At 48.1% G+C, this 19,423-nt stretch overlaps 1 long non-coding RNA gene across 1 annotated transcript in view; it reads right to left on the bottom strand.

The window, feature by feature from the left end:
- LOC138847734 (uncharacterized) overlaps positions 1-18,059 on the bottom strand; it is a 91,618-nt gene extending 73,559 nt beyond the window's left edge. Inside the window, exon 1 of the long non-coding RNA XR_011385682.2 lies at positions 17,749-18,059. This is a non-coding gene — a long non-coding RNA (uncharacterized LOC138847734). The remainder of the gene's footprint in view (positions 1-17,748) is intronic.
- Between the last annotated feature and the right edge of the window lie 1,364 nt (positions 18,060-19,423).

The following is a 19,423-nucleotide window of genomic DNA, read 5'->3' as shown; positions in this document are numbered from 1 at the left end:
GCTGGGCCGCTACTCTCCCCCATCTGAGCCAGGGCCATCCTTGGTGGCTCCCAGCCTCCCCCAGTTCTAGCCCTACCTGCTACTAAACCCCATCAGTTCTTCTTCCAGAAGTCTTTGCGAGGGAGCCGGGCTGGGGCCTCCACTGGGCTTGGTGGGGAGGGGAAGGCGTTTCCATTTGTCCCAGACATCACCCTACATGACAGTTTACAAGGAAGCCAACAGGGTCAAAGAAGTGAAGTTCCTCACCCAAGCGGAGAAGCGGTGAAGGGCGATTTGAACCCAGCACTAACCCTAACTGCAGGGCTCCCATCTGTGCGGTTGGCTGGGCATCTGTCCATGTCCCTACCCCGCCCAAGCCGAGCCTCATCTCCCACTTTCTGCAACAATTACCCTCCCTTGCTTCATGCTCATAGGCCTGGCCCACTCTGGCCTATCCGTTGCCACCCTGTGCATTTTTGCTCATGCTGTAATGCTCCACCTGGGATGCTCTTCACTCTCATCTCTCCAAAGCTTTGCTGTTGACTCCAAAAATCCGTGAGCCCTCTCCCAGCATGCAATGCACAGCTCGGGTCCTATTGTTTCATGACAGCTTCTAGTCATTTTGTGTGTCTCTCTCCGCTCCCCAGCAAACTGACATGTAGCACTTGTCTTCCAGGGGACCTGGGCCTAGAATGAGTGGCCAGTAATTTCCAGGCTGTTTTGATTCAATGCAGGTACTTCAAAAAGTTCATGGAAAATGGAATGGAAAAATAAGTCTATTTTGGGGCCAAAACGTTTTATAATCTATGCATAGTTTTATCAATATACATTTTCGGTAAACTTTATCAAAGATTTAGTTATTTGAAAGGCAGAATTAAACAGAGAGAGGGTAAGACAGAGAAGGAGAGATCTTCTACCTACTGGTTCACTCCACAAATGGCCACAATGACTGAGGCTGGGCCAGCCAAAGCCAGGAGCTTTTCCCAAGTCTCCCAGGTGGGTACAGGAGCCCAAGGACTTGGGCAGTCCTCCGCTGCTCTCCCGGGCCCATGAACAGGGATCTGGATCGGAAGTGGAGCAGGCGGGACTGGAACTGGTGCCCATATGGGATGCAAAACCCAAGTCTGGGGCGAGTGAGAGTGGCAGGCCCATCATTACTGACGTGTCATTGCCTAGGTGGGGCTGCCCTACCAACAAGAAGGTGATCTCTCCAGCCACTTTGTAGATGGCCGCCTATGGGTTTACTCAATCTTTCCCACTGCCAGGCTCAAACATTTTCCTTTACTTGTCTCATTCCCCTTGGCATGGTTTCCACACTGGGGAAGGCGGCCCTCTCCCAGACTCACATCTCCCAAGGGGCTTGCCTTGAAACAAAGATCTTTGGCTCTTTGGGAATCTGTTCACCCACCCCTGGGTACTGCTGGGGTCTCAGGCCTACAGAAAACATTGCAGCCATGTTGGCTTTTGCTTTCAAACCATTTCCTAGTGAAATGTTGTCATTTGGGGGCAACGATTCTGTCAGGAAGTCATTTCAGGCAAAACTCAAATGCACAGCACTCCACACAAATAACAAACAGCCTGCAAAGCCCTTCCGTGGGGCTCCAAGAACTGCCATTTGAAAAGGAGGTCAGGAAGTGGAGCGTAAACATCTGGCGCTCTAAAGGGCTGGCCCGGGGGCTCTGTGCAGATGTGAGAAGCCAGGGGCTCTGAGGCCTGGCCTCCAAGTACCTTCCCTTGAACTTTTTCTCAGGACTGATTTTTTTAGCCACCAGGGCACCGAGTCACCCAGACCTCAATTAACACTGGAAATGCTACTCAAACAGAGGGACTATTTGTCAAGGTGATGGGCCATTTTCACTGACTATTTCTAAGTAATTTTTTTAATTAGCCAATGTGCTAATTTGCTTAGCAACTCTTGGCATAATTGGTGCTGGGAGGTCTTTGACTCTTCAGAGTCACTTTCGAACCTGTGCTGGATCCTGGGGCCTGTTTCAGGAACGGGTTCATTTAGTGCCATCCAACACCTTTCTTTCCTGAAACTAGTGTGGAAACAAGTGCTCTGGCTCCTGGAGTGTCTCAAGAAGATGATGCTAACAATAGTGGGCTCTTGTCAAAATGCCTTTCACTGAAAGGGCTCAGCATGTTTTACAACAGTTAACTTCTTACGTCTCCCAGCACACCTGCATCCTGAATAAAAGCCATCCACATAGCTCTCCCTGGATGAAATGTAGTCCCATCTAGAGTAAAAATCCCCATGTGGAAGCTATAATTGCTGGAGTTGCAAGTTGATGGACAGTTTTTGGTCAACATCCAAAATTTTGCTAACGCTGTAATGAGATCTTCATTGGAGGTCCCATTGGATCACAACCTCCCCTAGTTTCCCATCTAATTTGGAAAGACGATGCTTCTAGGCCTGCATTTCTCAAGTGTAATCTATCATCTGTAAGGTGCCTTTGCTTTCCCACTGGCTAGTTTCAAATGGAAGAACAGGATGCTCTGTTGATGACTGGCTAAGGAACTTAGCCAGCACAAAAAGCAGATCGAAGTGGAAGCAAAATCTGAGTTCATTTTGACTTGACCGCTAAGAATTCTCCAGATGTTAACTAGGATAATTGAGAGTTCTACTCTATCACTGTTGCCAACAGCCTGGGCAAAAGGGGAGGTGGCTGGATCCCACAGGTACAAGAAGGGAAAGCGACCCTAAGAGGGACCAATGAGAAACCCAGCTGAAGGACACCACCCCTGACAAGGCTTCATTCCCTCTTCCCATTGTGCAAGTTAATAAGACACTGAGAATTCTCCCCACTTAAGCATGCTTTTTCTTGTCCCTTCAACAAACAGCAAGGCCCAGGAAGCTCAGCATGTAGATTGCTGGGATGTTGGCCCCAGGGGGAGTTGAGTTGCCCAATTTGCTTGCAAGGCTCTCCTTCCCCTAAGAAATGTTGACTGACTTAGTAGCTGACCTCAGGGCTACCCTGCGGTCCTGTTTTGTCCCTAGTCATCTGCGCCTTCCGTTAACCACAATGACTAACCCAAGGCTTGCCCACTTTTCAAGTCCCCAGCCTCACCTCTCTGTCCCTTACTCTTAGCAAGCTGCCTTGCAGAAATCCTTCCCAAGAAAACACACACTATCTAATGTGACCTTCAGATTCCCTGCTATGGTTTGAATAGGCTTTGGTGAACCCATGCAATTTAGTCCCCAGAATCTTATACATCCATGGTACCAAGAGAGTAGAAACTGAATCTAATTATGGAGCTCAGAGGCAGAGCCTTTGAGATGTGATTAGATCAGATAAGGTCATTAGTTGGAGCCCTCAGGATTGAATCCTGATGACTTCGCAAGGAGAGAGAGGTAGACACAAACATGTGTGATCACCCACCCTCTCTCGCTGTAAAATGCCACTTAGTGACTCTGCCAGCAAGACCACCACACCCAGATGAGGCCCTTAGACCTTGCACCTCCAGAGTCATGAGCCACACTAAACCTCCTTTCTTCATAAGGTTAGGTTATACCAGGTATTCCATTACAGAAGTGAAAAGCTGACTACCACTTCCTTCCCCATTTAAGTTTAGCTGTATGTGCATGTTTCCAAAAACCATCTCATCTTTATATCCCACCAGTATCAGCCAGTGATGTCCCTCCTCATCTCCACAGCCCTCAATGTCAATCCCTTCACCCTTATGAGGCTTTGCTACAATCACTCCTCATGTCTACCGCTTATGTTTTCCAACCTTTTCCTATCTGCTTGCTTTCTCCCTCAACCAATAACACAGATCTCAGTCTAGAGGAGGTCAAATAACAAGAGCTGCAGGCTAATTTTGCCAAATGACTACTGATACTAACCCTACCTGGATATCCCATAAGCCCTTCAAACCCAGAATGTTCAAACTGGAGCCATCTTTCCTTCTTTCCACTCTCAACCTATATCGTTACCCATTTCCCTTCTCTTAACTGATGACACCAGCCCCGAATGGGAGTCCAAAACTGGGGAGTCACTTTTGATACCTCTCCAATTTTCCACATTTCACTGGCTGCCTAGACTTGCAGATTTTACTTCCTTAATGTGGGGAGCAACTGGGAGCAACTCGGACTAGACTAAGTTACTGGAATTAAGACTTATTCTATGCATCTGCTTTCCCACAATATGGCGCTGAGAAGGGAAACAGCTTCTACACAGCTGCCTCCAGTTCAACCAATAAACTGTAGGACTTGCTCCTGATTGGAGGAGAGCAGCGTACTCGGCGTGTGGGTAGCAGAGTTGGAATTGGTGGAAGAGGGCTATAAAGGAGGAGAGAGACGGCATGCACCAGGAACATCTAAGGGGAACATCTATCTGAAGGAACACCTGTGCAGCCCCCGAGAGAGCCGGCCGGCGGTGTGCCGCTCCCCCGCGGAAGTGGGGAATGTGGCAGGGGGAACCGCCCTTCCACGGAGGTGGAAGGGATGGTAGCCAACCCGGGAAGAACCAGCAGCAAACCCGGGAAGGACCAGCAGCTAACCCGGGAAGAACCAGCAGCTAACCCGGGAAGAACCAGCAGCAAACCCGGGAAGAACCAGCAGCAAACCCGGGAAGAACCAGCAGCAAACCCGGGGAGGGCCGAGCAGACGAAAGAACAACGCAGGGTCCTGTGTCGTTCCTCCACGAAGACGGGGAGCAACACCTTAATATCACTACCTGGTGATTCTGTTCTTTCTCCATTTTGAAATCATTTAATCATGTCACTTCTACCTGCTTTACAGTTCTAATACATTTGTTCTCTTTTTTCATTTGAAAGAGTTACAGAGAGAGGTACAGAGAGAGAGAGAGAGAGAGAGAGAGAGAGAGAGAGAATCGTCCATTCACTGGTTCACTCCCCAAATCGCCGGGGCTGAGCCAAAGCCAGGAGCTTCTTCCAGGTCTCCCATGTGGGTGCAGGAACTTGGGTCATCTTCTGCTGCTTTTCCAGGCACATCGGTGAGGAGCTGGATCAGAAGTGGAGCAGCCAGGACTCCAACCAGTGCCTACACGGGATGCTGGTGCTGCAGGCCAGGGCTTTAGCCTGCTGCACAACAGCGCCAGCCCCAGTACTTTTGTTCTTTATTCACCTCACAATTGCACTGTTTTAATAGTCACATAACTAGTCTCCTTGCTTCCTCTGGACCCTTCTGATCAGTTTTACACCGCTATAGCCAGAGCAAGCTACTTATTTCCCCGGACTAAGCTAACATTACCTTCCCTCTACTCTAATACTTATAACAGCACACGATGTATGTTGTAGTCATCTGTTGACATGTCAGTGAGTCCCCAGCTGGATTTTGAGCTGCTTGACTGTAGGTTCACTCTTTAATTTGATTTAAAATACATCAAATTAATGTATATGATTCTATTTGGTTACATCTGACAGCAGAAGAAACAGCTGCCATACTTAGAGTGACTACAATTGTCAAAGGTAGACAATGCCAATTGTTAGAACAATTGGAATTCTCTTACATTGTTAACCACAGTATAAATTGACACAAACACACTGGGAAACTATTTGGCAGTATCATCCGTGTGTGTGTGTGTGTGTGTGTGTGTGTGAGAGAGAGAGAGAGAGAGAGATTTTCAAAAATTTCATGTACAATGTGTATTATGAACAAATGCATGGGAGCTGGTGCTGTAGTATAATGGGTAAAACCGCCACCTGCAATGCTGGCATCCCACACGGGTCCTTTTCAAGTCCTGGCTGCTTCACTTCCACCGACCTGGCTCCACGCTAATCTGCCTGGGAAAGCAGAAGATGGCCTACGTGCTTGGGTCCCTGCACTCATGCAGGAGACCTGAAAGAAGCTCCTGGCCTCAGTCTGGCCCATCCCTGACCATTGCACCCATTTGGAGAGTGAACCAGTGAATGAAAGATCTCTCGTCTCTCCTTCTCTCCCTCATAACTCTGCCTTTCAAGTAAGTAAAAGTCTTGTAAAAAGGAAAAAAATGCATGAATTTCAAGAAATGTTTTGCACCAAAAATTTTTTGATTCTACTTTTCATGAACTGTTTAAATTATCTTCATATAGCCTATGAACCAATAAAATTCACTCCTTTTTAAAAAGAGATTGATTTGTTTTAAGGATAAAAATAACAGAATGAGAAGAGAGAGCGAGAAAAAAATTGAGAATCTTCCATCTGCTGTTTCACTTCCCAGTGCCCGTGAACAGCTGGGCTAGGGTTGGCTCCAGCTAAATCAGGAGCCAGAAACTCCATCCAGGTCTCCCATCTGAGTGGCAAGGAACCCAAGTGCCTGGGCCATCATCTGCTGCCTCTTGAAAGTGCAGAGCAGCCAGGATTCCAGCCAGGCACTCCCACATGGGATGCAGACATCACCAGTGGCAGCCTAACCTGCTGTGCCACACCTTCCTCCAAGTTCACTTCTATATTCCCACCATAAATGTACGCACATGTATACCAAAAAAGATATACAGAAGAATGCTCATAGAGCACTATTCATAATAGACATTTGGGTCTTTTCCAGTTGGGAGCTATTAACAATAGAATCAGCACTATACAGACTTCAGAAGGAAATAACTATTTATATTAAAAACAATGTGGAGGCCAGTGTCGTGGTGTAGTGGGTAAAGCTGCCGCTTGTGATGCCAGCATCCTGTATGGGCGCCTGTTTGTGTTCTGGCTGCACCACTTCCGATCCAGCTCCCGGCTAATGGCCTGGGAAAGCAGCGGAGGATGGCCCAAGTGCTTGGATCCCTGCCACCCACATGGGAGACCCAGATGAAGCCGTTGGCTCTGGCCTGGCCCAGCTCTTGCCAATGTAGCCATCTAGGGAGTGAACCAGTAGATGGAGGATATTGCTCTCTTTTAAGATTTATTTTATTTGAAAGAGTTACAGAGAGAGGTAGAGACAGAAAGAGAGGTCTTCCATCTGCTGGTTCACTCCCCAGAGGGCTGCAACAGTCAAAGCTGTGCTGTTCTGAAGCCAGGAGCTTCTTCCGGGTCTCCCACATGGGTGCATGGGCCCAAGGACTTGGGCCATCTTCTACTGCTTTCCCAGGCCATAGCAGAGAGCTGGATCAGAAGAGGAGCAGCTGGGACTAGAACCGGTGCCTATATGGGATGCTGGCGCTTCAGGCCAGAGCTTTAACCCACTGTACCACAGCACCTACCATGATTAACTCAGAATTTCAAAAGATATCTTTTAAATAAAAATGAATAAATCTCAAATATGATGCTGACTTGAAAGAAGCTAGACACTGAAAAATACAAATTATATGATCCCATTCATATCATTAACAGACAAGCAAAATCAATCTATGTTTTTAGATGTCAGGTTAGTGATCACCCTCGGAGAAGAGTGACTGGGAGTAGGAGTTAAGGGGCTTGAGGATGTCATAATGTTCCCTTTCTTAATCTGGGTAATAGCTGCATAGGTGTGTTTAGATGGACAATCCATCAAGCCAATTCTTATGATTAGTGTACTTTTATGAATAGGTTACACTTCATTAAAATTTTACCTCGGGTTGAGCTATGTGGTGTAGCAGGTTAAGCCACTGTATGGGAGGCTGGCATATCATATCAGAATGCCTGGGATCAAGTCCCACCTCTGCTTCTTTACCCAGCTTCCTGCTAATACACCTAGGAGGCAGCAGGTGGTGAGTCAAGTACTTGAGCCCCTGCCATCCACTAGGAGATTCCGACGGAAATGGAATTCCTGACTCCTGGCTTTGACCTTGCCAGCTCCAATTGTTATGGGCATTTGGGGAGCAAACCAGTAGATGGAAAATACTTTTCCCTTTCTCTCCCTTGAAATAAATAAAAAATAAAAATTTAAGAGTTTATCTTAGGGGCTGGTGCTGTGGCCTAGTAGGTTAAACATCTGCCTATAGTGTCGACAGCCCATTGGTTCCAGTCCCAGCTGTACTTCTGACAAAGCTTGCTGGGAGTTCAAGTACTTGGCTACTTGCCATCCATATCAGAGACCCAGACTGAGTTCCAGTCTCCTAGCTTCAGCCTGACCCAGCTCCAGCTGTTGTGGGCACTTGTGGAGGGAACAAATGAATGGGAGATCTATGTGTTTTTCTGCCTTTAAAGTGAAAGAACCGCAAGAGTTCCTCATTTTGCTTTGTCTGTTTTTTCTTCTTTTCGGGTATTTCATTTATGAGTTGTCTCTGGAAAGTCTCTCCTCCATTTCAGTTACTGCTTTCATCCCTCCCACAGTCTATTGTTGTGCTCAACTGGTCTCTCTGCCTCTCATCGCTTCCCCCGCGTGCTCAGTTCATTCTCCTTACTAAAGCTCACATTCGACCACATTTGACTGCACTCGAGATCCTCCCGTGGCTCTTCTCTACTGAGCAAAACTTGCAATGTATTGCAAGATGGAGGCCTGGGAGGAGGAGGAGCCAGTGAAGGCTGTTTACAGCTGGGAGACCTGGGGAGGTCGCAGGGTAGGTGTTCTGAACAGACGTATGAAAGGTAGAAGCTAGGTAAGCCCTAGAGGGAAAACGATGAACTGAAATACACACAGAGTTTGAGGGGGTGGCAAGAAAAAAAAAAATGGATGGAGTGTATCTCATTGAAGACTCAGCATTTGGAACAGATTGGTAGGAAAGAATAGTGAGTACCTTGAGTCAAAGTTGTCTAAAAGGAAACCAATTCTGAAGAATGAGAAATGAATTGGCATCAAGTAACTTGACTCTGAAGGAAGTTATCCTTGAGTATGGTCAATAGCAAGTGAAAAAAAAAAAAAGGAAAAAAAAAAAACAAAGCAATGCAGCCAACAGTAGCTGTGCTCTACTAACTCAGCACCCTACCCTCACCTCTCACATGTGCGTTCAGCACTGGTTAGGACCTGCAGCTGGAGGGCCACCCAGGAGCCTCAGGGACTCCCAGTATCCTGTAGAACTGTGTGTGTGGCCTGCCTAGTCCACCACAGACTCCAGGGCTGGGACTTCCTCCCATCAGAGTCCCTAATAGCCAGGAGTCAGCAGAAAAAAAAACCACAGCCCAATCCCAAACCCTCAGCTCCTCCCCAGGTAGTTAGCACTGGGAAATACACACACACACACACACACACACACACACACACCTCGTTCCTTCTTCTCTATCTGCCAGGAAGGTCAGGGGCCTCAGACCTGCTCCAGACCTCATCCTTCAGGATAACTGAAAAGGGGATAGTGCCGAGAGGTGTTAATCTTTTAAAGATTTATTTATTTGTTTGAGATGCAGAGTTAGAGAGGGGGGAGAAAGGAGGAGAGCTGGAGGTGGGGGAAGAGGGGAGAGGGAGAGAGGTCTACCATCCGCTAGTTCACTCTCCAAATGGCCAGAGTGGCTGGGGCTGGGTCAGTGCAAAGCCAGGAGTCTGGAACTCCATCCACATCTCCCAGTGGGCCCAAGTCCTTGGGCCATCTTCTGCTACTTTCCCAGGTGCATTAGCAGGGGGTGGATCGGAAGGAACAGTCAGGACTACAAACTGGTACCTACGTGGGATTACCTAGTTGCAGCATGGTGCCAGCCCCTTTAGTTAGTTTTAAAAATGGATTTGTTTGAGAGACAGGGAGACAGACAGAGACCTCCCACCCAATGGCAGGGACTGAGAACTCGCTCCAAGTCTCACATGAGTGGCAGGAACTCAACTATTCAAGCCATCATTGCTGCCTCCCAGGGTCTGCTTTGGAGGTAGGGCTTGAACACAGGCACTGAACAAGTAGGCCAAACTTCGGTCCCCAGCAACATTCCCTTCTGGATCCAAGGCCTCATTTTCCAAAATGTCTTTAATAAGCACTCCAACCCTTTATTGTTAAACCCAGAATAGCTCTGTTTCAGTGTTTATTACATATTGCTAAAATGGGGGAGGGGGGCAGATTACAACTACAATGGTCTCCTATTTTAGTATAAGAAATACTTATTTCTATGCATAGATCAGCACATTTGGATATAAATATACATGAAGAAATAAAACTAGAAAGAAAAATGTCAAAATGTTAACACAAAGTGTCCTTTAGAAATAAGATTATAGGAGGCAGGCATTGTGGCACAGTGGTTTAACCTGCTGTTACATGGCATGTCTACATCCCATATCAAAGTTCCTGGGATAAATTCACCCCTCCACCTCTGCTTCCAATCCAGCATCCTGCTAATGCACCTAGGAGGCAGCAGATGATGGTTCAAGTACTAAGTCATTGCCACTTATGTAGGAGACATGGAGTCTAGCTTCACCTTGGCCCAGCCCCAGCTGTTGTAGCTATTTGAGGAATGAACCAGTGGATGGAAAATCTGTGTGTGTGTGTGTATGTGGGTGCGTGTGAGAGAGAGAGACAGAGACAGAGACAGACACTCGGCCTTTCAAATAAAAATAAGCATTTTAAAAACAAATAATTTTAACAAGAGTTTTTAAATGCCTTAATTTTGTAACATACAATAAGTCCTCCAAGGTATTTTTTTTACTCAAAGCTTGAAAATAACTTACATTACCAACATGGAGCAATACACCATTAAGAGTGCAACATCTCAGCAGATAACAAGTAGAGATTCGGAGGAAAATATAAAAAGAAAAAAGAACAAGGCCTGGATGAATGACAGAACAGGCAGATTTGAGATGGGAGCTTAACCTGCGAAGAAAGGACTATCAGGGAGTGAGTTTCCTTTTTAAGACTCTGGCCTAAATGTAGACTACTTATAGCATAGCACAAGGCAACTGAAATGCTAACACAGGGCGGATTTTGTGGCTCAGCAGGTTAAGCCACCCCCTGAAATGCTGGCAACCCATATGGGCACCACCTTCAGCCCCATCTGTTCCAGCTTGCTGCTTGTGCACCTAGGCAAAGAGCAGACGATGGTCCAAGCCCTTGGGCCCCTGTTACCCATGTGGAAAGCCCAGATGGAGTTCGAGGCTCCTGGCTTTGGCCTAGCATAACCCCAGCCATTGTGGCCATTTGGAGTGAATGAGCAGATCAAAGATGTTTCTGTTTCTGTCTCTCCCACTCTCTGTGACTCTACCTTTCAAATGAATGAATAAATCTTTAAAAAAATCAGTCAATAAATAAAATGCGAATATAAAATCGCCCATCCTTCTGGGCTGAAGAGCCAGCTATCAGAACCCAAGGTAACTCTAGCCAGTTGGACTGTGTTGGAGGAATTCTAGAAAGGAGAGATACAGAACAGGATAGCTCTAATTCCTAGTCATCAGCTCTGCTAAGGTTTCTCTTAGCTCTGCTAAGGCCAGTGGCTGATCCACTGGCCCTTGAATGCTGCATGCCTGCGACAGACTCAAATCACTTTACAGTTAAAGTAGAATAATTTGAATTGATAGTTATCTGGTGTCCGCCCTAGATGAAGGATCTAACATACAGGAAAGTAATTGTTCTTGAAAGAGAATGGAAGAGGAAAAAAAAATTTAATAGGCCAAAAACTTCTAAAATTTAATAAACCCCCAACAGGACAAATATAAAGAATGGTGTAACTAATATATTATAATCAAAAGGATGAAAGTCAAGGATAAAAGATAAATCCCGGGGCATAGCAGGTTAACTGCTACCTGTGACATCAGCATCCTCTATGGGCATTGGTTCGTGTCCCAGCTGCCCCAATTCCAAATCAATTCCCTGCTAATGTGCCTGGGAAAGCAGTGGGGGATGGTCTAAGTGCTTAGGCCCCTGCCACCCATGTGGGAGATGCAGAAGAAGCCCCTGCCTCCTGGCTTCGGCCTGGCACATCCCTGGCTGTTGCAATGATTTGGAGAGTGAACCAGCAGAGGGATGATCTCTGTCTCTCCTTCTCTCTCTGTAATTCCACCTTTCAAATAAATTTTTAAAAAGTAAATCGCACTAATAGCCAGATAAAACACATACAGAGGAATAACAATTAAATGACAATGATCTTATCAGAAACCATGAAGGTCAGAAGACAGTTGAACACCTTTAAAGCACCGAGAGAGAAAAAAGCCAATCCAGAATTATACAACAACTGAAATGTTTCAACAGTGAAAGTCAGGGACAAGCATCATCATACAAGTGGTTAAACCACTGCTTGGAACATCCTTATGCCATATTGGAGCACCCAATTCAAGGCCTGACTTCTCTAATGAAAAGTTAGCTCCCTGCTAATGCACACCATGAGAGGCAGCAGTGATAGCTCAAAGGCGTGGGCCCCTGCCACCCATGTGGGAGACTCAGATGGAATTCTTTGCTCCTGGCTTTGGCCTGGCCTAAACCTGGGTGTTGCAGGTACACGAGGAGTGAACCAGTGGATGACGCTCTCTCTCTCTCCCTCTCACTCCTTCAAATTAATTCATTAATCTTTTAAAAAGAGTGAAACAAATATATGAAGCAGAATCACTGTACAGCGGTTTCCACTTGTCTGAATCTGGCGAGACAGAAGACGCACCTGCAAGTCACATCTATCACTTGCAGAGAGCAAGCAAGGGACAAATGGAGCCTAGGATCATGGAGAGTCTTTGCCTCCCAGGAGTGGGAACCTTTTTTGCCTGCCGAGGGCTATTTGGATTTTTATATCATTCACAGGCCATACAAAATTATCAACTTAAATATCAGCCTGCCATAGATTTATTGAATTTCAAAATCTACCTGCAGTTGCCTTAGGAGGGCCAGACCAAAAGATTCCCCAGGCCTTACATGGCCCATGAGTTGGACATTGGCCACCCCTACTGGGCTAAAGAAAGCTCCCCATGGTGGATGAAAGTATCAACCACTCATACTCCATTGCATCACAGCTGAGGGAGCCTGGGAAGTAGCCCAGCCTGGGCTTTATACTGCAGGGTCTCAGGACACATTTGGCTAACATGTTGAAACCCCTCCATGGGCTGGCACTGTAGTGCAGTAGGTTAAAGCCCTGGCCTGAAGCACCGGCATCCCATATGGGCGCCGGTTCTAGTCCCGGCTGCTCCTCTTCCAATCCAGCTCTCTGCTGTGGCCTGGGAAAGCAGTAGAAGATGGCCCAAGTCCTTGGGCTCCTGCACCCATGTGGGAGACCTGGAGGAATCTCCTAGCTTGGATTGGTGCAGCTCTGGGCATTGCAGCCATCTGGGGAGTGAACCCGCGGATGGAAGACGTCTCTCTCTCTAATTCTGCTTGTCAAATAAAATAAATCTTAAGAAAAAAAAAGAACCCCCTCCTGTTTCTAGAGGGGGCTGGACCAGAGTCCAGCTCTACTAACTACTCCCCTTTATCTCTGGTTGCTGTAGGCCCAGCACATTCTACAGTTGTTCTTGACAACTACAAGCAAGAACGTGGAAAAGCTCGGTTGCTCCAAGGCCACTGAAGAATTGTCCTATAGAAGATAATTTCAGCTAAAAGAAAAACTAAGAACTCGTTGTCAGTGGACCTTCATCAGGCTAAGAGAACTCATTGTCAGTGGACAGCAGAAAAAAAATTATTGGAGGAAGAAGCATTTTCAGGAAGGAAAGAACAGCAGCAATAGTATCCAAATACAAACTCGGTAGTCACAAAGTATATTTGTGGTCAACTGGCTTGATGTTAAGAGCCAGAAATGATTGAAAGGACTTCAAGAAGGTATCCAAACTCGATTAAACGACACAGCTCACACTACAGCAGTAGCGCCACAAGACGTTTCTTCCTGTAGAAGACACGGCTGGTCTCCCCTGTTTCACTACACATACTTGTAAGTAGAGGCTTTAGCTGCTGTACCGGGAGGAGCGTTCTAGAGATGTCCAGAACAGATCCTTTGCACCAGCTCTGTGTGTCCCGGGAAGGTCTGGTCTCTCCTGGTGTCTAGTCTGTACTGGCATAGCTAGTTCTCTTCGGGGTCACGTTTTATTAAACGTTCAAGTTTGCTCTTGTACTTGTTCTATATGGATTAAACATGCAGCACTGGACACCCAGAAACTTCTAGACTTATCTAGGTTCTGAAGTGTGCACTGCACATAGAATTCAAAATAACTAGGTTTGTTAAATTCCATTGAATTCAAATGGAAGAATTATGATGATGCTTGACAATAATTACAAACAGTTTTTCTTTCAGAAAAACTCCAACTGGGGAGTCAAACAGCTGATGAAAGTGTGGGGAGCAACTGGGAGCAACTCGGACTAGACTAAGTTACTGGAATTAAGACTTATTCTATGCATCTGCTCTCCCACAATATGGCGCTGGGAGAGGAGAAAACAGCTTCTACGCAGCTGCCTCTTGCCAACTTGAGTGATGACCTCCAGGAGCTGATCCTGCTCCTGATTGGAGGAGAGCAGCGTACTCGGCGTGTGGGCAGCCGAGTTGGGATTGGCGGAGGAGGACTATAAAGGAGGAGAGAGACAGCATGCACGAGGTACATCTAAGAGGAACATCTATCTGAAGGAACACCTGTGCAGCCCCCGAGAGAGCCGGCCGGCGGTGTGCCGCTCCCCCGCGGAAGTGGGGAAAGTGGCAGGGGGAACCGCCCTTCCACGAAGGTGGAAGGGTCGGTAGCCAACCCGGGAAGAACCAGCAGCAAACCCGGGAAGGGCCGAGCAGACAAAAGAACAGCGCAGGGTCCTGTGTCGTTCCTCCACGAAGAGGGGGAGCGACATAATGGTGCCGTGACTCGGATAGGAAGCCTAGGCAGGGTTTAGTGTCGTTCCTCCACGAAGAGGGGGAGCGACAGAAAGACTTCTCTCTCTGCCTCTGCAATTCTGCCACTCAGATAAAAAAGTCTTTAAAAAGGCCGGCGCCGCGGCTCACTAGGCTAATCCTCCGCCTTGCGGCACCGGCACACCGGGTTCTAGTCCCGGTCGGGGCGCCGGATTCTGTCCCGGTTGCCCCTCTTCCAGGCCAGCCCTCTGCTGTGGCCAGGGAGTGCAGTGGAGGATGGCCCAGGTGCTTGGGTCCTGCACCCCATGGGAGACCAGGAAAAGCACCTGGCTCCTGGCTCCTGCCATCGGATCAGCGCGGTGCGCCGGCCGCAGCGCGCCGGCCGCGGCGGCCATTGGAGGGTGAACCAACGGCAAAGGAAGACCTTTCTCTCTGTCTCTCTCTCTCTCACTGTCCACTCTGCCTGTCAAAAAAAAAAAAAAAAAAAGTCTTTAAAAAAAAAGTGCAGGTCTCTTACAAATTTCATTCATTGAAAAATTAACAAGACACCATGTGAATGAAGGCATTTAGTTCAGTATTATTCTGAATAGTGTGAGGTTGAAAACAACCATTCCCCCAAAGAGGGGAATGATTACACTAATGAGTACTTACTAATGGAACTATATATATATATATTACATATTCAAACTATTGAAATACATTGTGAGATTAGGAACAGCACATACAAACACATAGTCTCCGCTGCTCAGTGACAGAAGCAAATCACAAAATTGCATACTTGGCATGATTATCACTATGCACATACATGTATTAATTCGCTTCAGAAGCCATAATGAAGTGCTGTGATGTGTATGGAAGATACAAAGAACTCACGGCCCCGACTGTCCAGGAGGTTCGGTCAAAGCAGAAGACAGTCATGCAAACAAATGGAAAAGCATTGTATTGTAATTCACAAAATGCTTTTGGAAGGCAGAAGGAATGTTATAGCCTGTGGAAAAAGTACGTGGAGACTCCACAAAGGAGGTAAGACATACGTGGACCGTAATGAAAGGGACTACTGTGAAGAACAGAAACCAGTTCTAGGAAGGTGGTAAAATCACAAGTCATTCACTTTGTGCTTTCAAGGTTTTTTTTGTTTTGTTTTGTTTTTTTGACAGGCAGAGTGGACAGTGAGAGAGAAAGACAGAGAGAAAGCTCTTCCTTTGCCGTTGGTTCACCCTCCAATGGCCGCTGCGGCCAGCGCACCGCGCTGATCCAATGGCAGGAGCCAGGTGCTTCTCCTGGTCTCCCATGGGGTGCAGGGCCCAAGCACTTGGGCCATCCTCCACTGCACTCCCAGGCCACAGCAGAGAGCTGGCCTGGAAGAGGGGCAACCGGGACAGAATCCGGCGCCCCGACCGGGACTAGAACCCGGTGTGCAGGCGCCGCAAGGCAGAGGATTAGCCTAGTGAGCCACGGCGCCGGCCTCAAGTTTCTCATAATATTGAAGATGTAAAAAATGTAACCTTTTCTATCTGGCTGCTGAAAGAAAGCTTTATGTAAAATAAAGCTCAAATCCGTTGTAGAACTAAACTTGAAGCCAGCGTCGTGGCACACTGATGCAAACTTCGCCTTGCAATGCATCCCAATTCCCAGCTGCTCCACTTCCAATCCCGCTCTCTGCTAAGGTGCCTGGGAAGGCAGTGGAAGACGGCCCAGATACTTGGGCCCCTGCACCCACGTGGGGTACCTAGCTGGAGTTCCTGGCTCCTGGCTTTGGCTTGGTCTACACCTGGGTGTGGTGACTATTTGTGTAGTGAAACAACAGATGGAAGACCATCTCTCTGTCATCCTGCCTTTGAGAGAAACAGATATTTGTAAAACTCATTATTCTGGGTGTTTGGATGAGTTCAACATCATAAGCAATAGATGTTTGGGACAGGAGGTTGCCCTAGGAAAGTAGTACAGACGCACTGGCTTCCAACTTTTCAAGGACCGAGGCTAGACAGCTTTTGGAAGCTTTTCATAAACGTCGACTTCCTTGGCTATTGTCAAGCCCAACACATGAGTCAGGGCCATGTTCAGGAAGAAGACAGCATAGTGTCATGGAAAGTCCCGCCTAGATCTGGATTCAAAGCCTGATTCTAGCACTTAGAGCCATGAAGGCTCAAGAGCGTCACTTCACCTCTTACAGGGTGTTCCTCATCCAAGCAAGGAGGACATCACCCATCTTTCTAGGGCCCCGTGAGCAAGACAATGGAGGCAGGTAGAGCGCCTGGCCCATGGTACTGGTGATAGTTGGTGGCCCTTTTAGTCATCTTCTACCTCCCCTCTTCTACTCTTCTGTAAAAGCTCTGTAGACGATGCTTCCTCCGATTCCATCGGGCCTGAGGTATTTTGGCTCCAGCCAAAGGCCTTAGTCTATTTCACCTGTGTGAGGAGCACACAGGTGAGCGCTCCATTCCTGCCTCGGTGTTTTTGCACCCTTTTATCCTCCCTGCCCAAATCCTGGTTTTCCTTAAAGGCGCAGCTCGTGCTCCTCGGCTGTAGGGAATTTGCTGTCAACACTCATCCCGTGGCCCTCCCTTCCCCCACCTCATTTAAACTCCTAAAGTACACATGCTCCAAATAATTTTTTGACTCTTAGTAAACACTACCGGACATTGCCTCTCTCCTCCTCTACCGTGCAACCCGTTCCCAGCATGCAATCAAACATGGAGAAACTGCAAACCATTGCACATTGATACAGTTATGGAGGGTGCTCAGACTAGCAGAAAGCACGCGCATCTCTTCTGGGCTTTGAGCGTCTGGAAGCCAGGCCCCACGTACACTCCAAGTCTCCCCATTCTGATTCACTCTGCATAAGGAGAAGCAGAATCGTCGGCGCCCCTCTCTCTGGCTCTACAGTCTGGCATGGCTCCTCCTGGAAGCCCAGCAGGCCAGCCTCAGCTTCCTAGGCCGTCCCAGCAGGGCCACCAGTCCCCCAGGGCCATGGGGATCTCTGGGCGCCTGACTCACTGCACTAGGGGACCAGGCAGGTCCCAGCCAGCTGGCTGCAGGGCAGGAGACAGGTGGAGAGAGGGAGAGGCGGCCACCAGCCCCACATGGCCCCTGGCTCAGGGTTGACCCAGCCTGACAGGCAGGGACTGCTTCCCAGCTCCCAGGGGGAGCAGTGGGCCTCCTGGTCGCTGTGTGTGGCTTGGAGGGAGCGGTCACAGGCTGCAAAGGCCCTGGGAGAAGAGCGCACCTCGCCCACCCTGAGGCCAAAGTGAGCCGCAGCGTCTTACCCGAGACAGCGCTGCCATTCCAGCTCGGACCCAGGCCTGGACAGTCGCTGGTCCTCACTGTGGGGAGGCTGGGTGACATCCTTCCTGGGCAGTCTGTGGCTTCAGCTCCTCTGGAGGCCCAGAGAGAGAGGGAAAGTAGCTTAGCACTTGGCTTAGGGCTCCGTGGACAGGACTGAGGCTTGGGTCTGGGTTAACTCTTTTAACTTCTTAGTACCTGCCCAGCCCTCAAACTAGCATCATAAGCACCACCGGGGAGCTGGGTAGAACTACAGACACTCAGCCCCCACCTCCACACCTGTTCACTCCGTAGCTGCCTTTTTAATATGATCTCCAGGTGATTTGTCTGTGTATTAAAGTCTGAGAAGCAGTACCTTAGTTGTTAAAGGGAGGATGGAACAAATCCTACATCTGCAGTCTTAGGACCTGGGACAGCAGTGGTGGATGTCAGCCTTGATCAGAGCACTAAAAACCCCAAGGGCAAGGCTAGTGTGGATGAAAGCCAAGTTTTTGTCCAGCCCAATCTGGCCTTCTAAAACACCTGTGGGGTGGTGTTTCCAGCTGGGAGATCTAAGAGACTTTTGTGATGAGGATCCATAAACCAAGTACTGCTTGTATCTTGGGCCATCCTCCACTGTACTCCCTGGCCACAGCAGAGAGCTGGCCTGGAAGAGGGGCAGCCGGGACAGAATCCGGCGCCCCGACCGGGACTAGAACCCAGTGTGCTGGCGCCGCAAGGCGGAGGATTAGCCTAGTGAGCCGCGGCGCCGGCTGTATCTGTATTTTATTAAATTATTTGGAAGGCATATATATATGGAGAGAGAAAGAGAGACAGAGAGATCTTCCATCTGCCATTTCATTCCCCAAATGTCTGCAAAAGCCAAGAGCCATGAACTCAATCCAGGTCTCTCACGTGGGTGGTAGGGACTCAGGTATTTGGGCTATCGCTTGCTACTTCCTAGGGTACACACCACCAAGAAGCTAGAATCAGAGCGGGGTCAGGACTTCAATAGCAGATGCAGGCATCCCAAGTGGCATCTTAACTTCCTATGCCAAACGCCCACAGCTGTGTGTGTGTTTTTATTTATCTTATCTCCCCTACAAGATTGTAAGATTAAAAGGCCAGGACTCGTATAGCATGTTATGAAGGTATGTATAATGGGAGAAAATGGTGTATAATTAGGAGCACAGGCTCTGAGGTATGAAGATCTGCCTTCCGGGCCCAGAATTTCCACTAACGTAATGTGCGGGCTTAGCTGTGCTTAGTGATGTCTCTGAGGCTCAGCTTCCTCCTCTGTGTCACTACTACGGTGAAAACCCATCTCCCAGGATGGTTGGACGGGAAAATGAGTCAACACCCAAAACAGACCTGGTAAGTAACAGGCACTCACTTCTTTCCCTTTTAATCTCCCCTCGCCCAAGTTCCCAGCTCTAGGCCAGCACATTTTTTTAAGATCTATTCATTTGAAAGTCAGAATTACCGAGAGACAGAGGGGAAGACAGAGATCTTCCATCGGCTGGCTCACTCCCCCAAAGGGCTACAATAGCCAGGGCTGGGCCAGACGGAAGCCAGGAGCCTCTTGTGGGTCCCCCACAATGGGTGCAGAGACCCAAGCACTTGGGCCATCTTCTGCTGCTTTCCCAGGTGCATTAGCAGGGAGCTGGATCAGAAGTGGAG

This window comes from Oryctolagus cuniculus, chromosome X (assembly GCF_051225735.1).
Source record: "Oryctolagus cuniculus isolate XC-2025 breed Fujian yellow rabbit chromosome X, ASM5122573v1, whole genome shotgun sequence".
NCBI classification, from domain to species: domain Eukaryota; kingdom Metazoa; phylum Chordata; class Mammalia; order Lagomorpha; family Leporidae; genus Oryctolagus; species Oryctolagus cuniculus.
The sequence above is the reverse complement of the archived record's forward strand: the minus strand, read 5'-3'. Positions and strand labels throughout refer to the sequence as shown.